The sequence below is a fragment of the Talpa occidentalis genome, unplaced genomic scaffold (genome assembly GCF_014898055.3).
Source record: "Talpa occidentalis isolate TD23 unplaced genomic scaffold, MPIMG_talOcc4v2.1 talOcc4.3, whole genome shotgun sequence".
Taxonomy (NCBI): domain Eukaryota; kingdom Metazoa; phylum Chordata; class Mammalia; order Eulipotyphla; family Talpidae; genus Talpa; species Talpa occidentalis.
Genome location: NW_023603184.1, coordinates 75247837 through 75253905, shown reverse-complemented (window position 1 = coordinate 75253905; position 6069 = coordinate 75247837).

Below are 6069 nucleotides of genomic sequence, written 5' to 3'. Positions count from 1 at the left end.
AAATTTTGACTACTGAGAAGTTTCTATTGAGCAAAGTGTCATTTAAAAGGTTTTTCTAGGGTCTCCCTGGTGGCACAGGGGTTAAAGTCTCATCACTATGAAGCTATTGCTAGCCACTGCTGCATGAGTTCTATCCTCGGCCAGGGAGCTGATCCACATAGAGAGCATCAGACCTCTCCTGTTTCACCCATTGCTCCCCTCAGCAGTGTATTTCAGTAGATCCGTCTGTTCTGCTCCCCACTCTGTCGCTGTTGAATGCTCTCACACACACACACACACACACACACACACACACACACCTCTGGCCTATACCCCAGTTCTTATATGCATGAATTTTTTTAAATAAATTAAATCTTAAAACAAAGGTTTTTTTCTACACAATTAAGGGTATTCTGAGGATCAAAACCTGTGTGTTATATGCTACCAAGTGGCAAAAAGCAACAAAAAAGCCTGATATTTAACTTTGAAAAAAATAACAAAAATTTAAAAAATAATAAAAATATGAATCAACAAGATCCACACCCCAACGTACCCTGATGATAGACTGGTCCACTCCATCACCGTCTACTCACCTCTACCTCCTCTCATACTCTGGGTCCAACTTGTAGACCCCCATTACTTGAACCTGACAAGAGTTCAAAGAAGAAAATCACCAGTAGACTAGGAGAAATAATTCAGAGGACATACACCTATTTAAATTGTTAATAGGGTCCTAGGGAAACCTGGCCACCATGACAGAAAAAAGCTAGATACCAAAAACAGATGTGGAAGCCCTAAAGGCAATCTTTAATCATTTTACATTTTTCCAAGGGCTAGTTCAACTCATTAAGTTTGATTTTACCTTTGAACCAGAATCCTTAGTAAGATCATGGGAAGAGAGACAGGTTCACAAACAGTTGGTTGAGGGACAAATTGAGAGCTATAGTCCAAATCTTTTTTATCTGCCTTACTTTGACCTGCTACCTTTTTTAGAAAAATTCTTTAAACCAATTCTAAATGAGTGCCATATTTAGATCACGTCGTAGATCATCAAGCAAACATTAGGAAGTGCTTATCAGTCTAAAAAATGAGATCCTGAGAAAGCTAAGTTTGTTTTTATTACAGGATATCCTCGATATGTTTTAACAACCTGGTTCCATAAAGGTAAGTATATGTATGAAAGTTATATGAAGGAAATTTTAGCATTGGAGCTGGGTCAGCAGGCATTCAATTGAAGCCCAAGGAAGCATTCAGCATTTATGCTACTTACCAAGAGGCAAGTGCTCATAAACTTAATGATTTTAAGTAGCTTCATCTAGAGCAAGGCTGCTTTTAGCCAATATCTAACAAAACTCATTTGGAAGAGAGGGAGGAAACTGTATTTGATTAGGGACAAAAGAATACAGTATTTCCAGCCTCAGCTAAGCTAGGAAAGGGAGTGACCTGTGCAGTAGCACACCACCCTGGCCAGAAGGGGTAATATACACCAGATGTGCTGTTTAGACAGATCTGCATGTGGATTGTGTTTGGAACTGGATGATCTGGGAAACATGGACCTGGAGACCAGGCAGGTGAAGAAGGAAGAGAACTGAAAGAGTAGAGAAAAAAGTGAACAAGCTGGAGAGTGAGGCAGACAAGAGGAGGAAGCTAATACTACAAAGGAGGGAGCAAAACCAACAATTAGCATCACACTTAGTGGACTATTTGTAAGTTCCAAGTTCTCATTAAAATCCTGCACTATTTACTGAGTGCAAGTTTTCCAGTTATCAATTTTTCCTGTTATCATCTTAAGGGCCTAATGAAATGGAAATTATGGAGGAAGATAAAGAGATTCATAATAAAGTACTTTCAGGAATACATGCAACAGCAGCCACACACACCCTCAGTGTAGATCCAGCAGTTTTCCTTGCCAGTCTCTCTTTAAGTCATTTCAGAACAAATAGAGCTCAGGAATTCTCTCTATGACCAGACTAAAATACATAAAGGAAAAAAGACAGGAGGCTGAGCATGCTAAAGACCCCATAACTTTTAGTTGCCATGGACTTTAAGTTTAATTGTGTTTTCTCCTGAGACACATGTTATTTTAAGGAATTGAAAATGAAATCAACTAATCTATATACCATATTTTATGCCAGAATAAACTGAGTCCCAAACCATTAAATGAGCTGTTCTAAGGCACAGCAATTCTAGTGATAAAAATGGGATTAACACTCAATTTCACCAGTATAGCCATAGTATTAAGTAGCTACCTACACCTACATATAAGTATCTGTGGGCCAGTAAACTACCCATTTTTTTCCTATTCACATGATATAAAAGCTTAAAAACTGTTAATATATTTTCTTTTTCCTTATCCATGTTTCTCCCATCTCCTGAGACTGACTTATAAAGAATAAAGATCTTATCAACAACCCTTAGAACTGTGATTTTTTTTTACACATTTATAGTCTTATAATACAGTGTGTACTGAAATGTAATTGCCATTTGTCTTAAGCTGATAACAGTGAAAAATTCACTTTTATGATTATTTCTGACTTTATCAGTAGGTTGATCTTCCAAGCAATTTCTTACATGAAATTAAGTAAATGACTAAAGTTAAGAGTTAGAACCCACTGCAAACTTTGAATTTTCAATTTATTGTTTTATAAATTTTGTAAGATTCAACAAAAATGTATTTTGCTTAGAAAATCTAAGTGGAACCTGAAAGACTAATTAAAAGCTAAAAAGATGACATTGGCATATAATACTCATTAGTAAAGGTTTCCCCCACTATCTAAAGAGGAAATGATCCTGTCAATCTTTCATATGACAAAATGAATCTCCTATGGCTCTCCCATTTTGCCTCTCTGAAAGCATTAATTTCTATTAGGGTAAATTATTTCTATGTCTTTTTTTACAGCTTTCACCTGGTTCTAGCTGGATTCGTAAACAAAAGGAATCCCCATCTATTCAAAAGTAGAGCAGTTCCAGGGGCCTCCCTGGTGGTGCAGCGGTTGAGCGCTGGGTTGCAAAGCTGCCCGCAGCCTTTGCAGCCCCAGCTGATCCCTGTCCTCTGGGCGAGGGTCCCACATGGCGCACAGACCTCTCCTGCCGTGCCCGCTGCTCCCCTCAGCAGTGTATTTCGTCAGTCTGCCTTTTGTGTTCCCCGCTCTGGCTTTGGTGAATTCTCTCACCCTCCCGCACTTCTGACTGTACCCAGTGCTGTATAAATAAATAAAGAAATCTTTAGGAAAAAAAAAATAGAGCAGTTCCAACTAACTTTTCATGACCATTATGGCACAAAGCAAAGAAATTACCAATTACTTATATGCAAATATTTTATCATTCCCAGACCCAAAAAATAATGAACAGAATCTTATCACGGAACACATAAAAACCTAAAATCACTCTTAGATAAAAGCAGAAATGATAATGGTACATACACAACCTGTGGAAAGCAGTTCCCAGGAACAGACTTTGGGGTTGCCACTATGCTCAGCTGGGCTCAGGTGGGCAAGCAGTCCAAACTGCAGCCAACACTGACCACCACTAGTTTGGCTTTTCAACTTTTGTCATAAAAGTGAAAGTTCTTAAAGTGAAACCTCTTCAGGTTTCGTTGGTTAGCAAAAACAGGTATTAATGTGGGTCTTTTGTAAAAGCTAAGTGGCCTAAAGAGAACTTTCAAAAAGCAGGGGATACCTCTACAAAGAAGTAAGTTTGACAAAATATAGTCATAAGTCCTGGGCGGAGATAAAAACATGTAACTTCTCTTCAGTTTACTTCTGTCATTAACAGAAAAAAATGTAATTCTCAGAAAATTTCCACTGATAAATGTACACTTGGCAAAAGGTTAAAGTTAAGAAAAAGGCAAAGCATAGGGATTTACTGCCATCTTGTGGGATGAGTGTTATTTTATACTGAATACCTTTTTCTCTTTTATTTCCTAGACTGTCATTTTTTATTACTATTAGTTACAAAATGACACGAGTCCCCCAGCAACTAACCAGAACTAATATCAATCTACAAGACATGAGAAAATTTATGCATTTTATATCTTGGAGATTTTTGATATGTCGAGTTGAAGATTTGCTGCTTTCATCACAAGCTTGTTTCCAGTCATTCACTTATCTACTTTCCCTGCAAAGTGGATTTAGCATTTAATTTAGTCTGTTTCACTTGTCAGGGATTCAGAATGGAAGAGAAGCATTGTTAGCAGAATGTTAACTGGTGAAGAAATGCACAAAGAAACACATTCTATTCTGGGAAGTTTAGGATCATCCTTACTATACACAATTTGGTCCTGGGATTGACATCACCTGGGAACTTTTAGCAATATAGAAACTTGAGCCCCACTCCTAAAATGCTGAATCAGAATGTTTTTTATGAGATTCCCATATGTAGGGTAAAATGATTGTCAGGCTTCTCTGCCCTCCCGCCATTAGGACTGATGATGGATCCCTGCAGTCCTGAATGCATCCCTGATGGCAGGCACCTGGAACAGGGTGTGGGCATATGTAGGTCGGCACACATGGGCTGAGACTGGGCTTATAAGGGTGGCATCATAGGGAACAGAACTAGAATGAAAAAAAAAGCAAGAAGAGGAATGGAACCATCAGAGAAGCAGAGACCACGAGAGAACGCCAGAAAGCCCAGAAAGAGTGAAGATTTGCCAGGGGCTGGGAGGCCTGCCAGCCTCCTGGCACCACACCCTGGCACCCCTGCCTGCCTGGTACCTGGTAAACTCAATAAAGGCCTGAAAAAGCAACTGAGAGCTCCAGGACTCTCCTACTTCACCCATCTGCTCAGATCATAGAGATCCTGCACTGGGCCCTTCCTGCCGCTACACCATAAGATTCACATGTACCGTAAAAAATTCAAAAAGCACTGATACAAGCCCTCATATGTCATTCCACTTGAGAATACACATGCACACATATACACACACAGGGCTGCCTGGTGCTGTGAGAAAAACCAAGCATCAGAACACCTGCGTTCAAATCCATGTTGTTTATTTTTTCACATGAGTTCAAACCCAAGCAATTTAATTTATGGGGACCTGCGATTTGCCATCATAATGTGGAAGAAGGAGTTTAGAAGATGATTCTAACGTCCTTTGTCTCTCTAAAATCCTTTGATTTATTTTTATGCATCATTTCTTCATTTGGTTATAAATTCATACATCAGCAAATTGATAGTTTACTTCAATAATTCTGATCTCAACATAATGATTCGATTTTAAATTTATAGTCTGTAAACAATTTTTATTTTCTCTAAGTAAACAAGGTGTTTTTAAGTTTTGGAATTATTTACCAACATTTTTTAAAATTATAAGATTAAACCTCAACCCTTTAATTTTCTGTTTTCTCCAAAAAAAAAAAAAAATCAGATCTAGCAATATTGAGTTCACATTTCCACATGGAAATAATTATCTATGGTTGGAGCTCATTTGCCCCAGGCCCCACCCAGTCCTACTTATTTCCATAAATGCCTGGACCCTGTGCAGCTGGTGGTCAATATCCTCTGGCTTAAACTGTGGTCTCAATCAAGTCTTTTAGCATGTCCAAAAGTTGCAGTAGTCTAAATGAAAATTTGTGCTCCTTCATAAACACTAATCTTCAGAGGGGGCCTCCCTGGTGGCACAGGGGTTAAAGATTGGGCTGTCATCAGCCACTGCGGCACAAGTTCGAGCCCTGGCTGGCCAGGGAACTACCCACATGGCACGGCAGACCTCTCCTGTCTTGCTCATTGCCCCCCTCAGCAGTGTATTTAAAATAAAAAATAAACACTAATCTTCAGAGCTGAATGAGTATTTCTTTATGGTATTAGTACTCTTAACATAGCAAAGTTCATTTTCATGACTGTTTAGTGTTCACAATACTAAATTAAGAATTAGCAAGTCTTATTTCTTGTTTACTATTTACCTATTTACTTATTTACCTATCTCTTATTTTCTTATTTACCTATCTTAGTCTACTTTCACATGTATAAACAAGAGGGAATTCGATTCCCTTCATATCTGAAGTTAACCATTAGTGAAAAACAAGTAGAAACTACATCATTGTCTTTTTTAGAGAAAAACTTAAATCTCTGGTCATAGATTAGGGTTTCTCA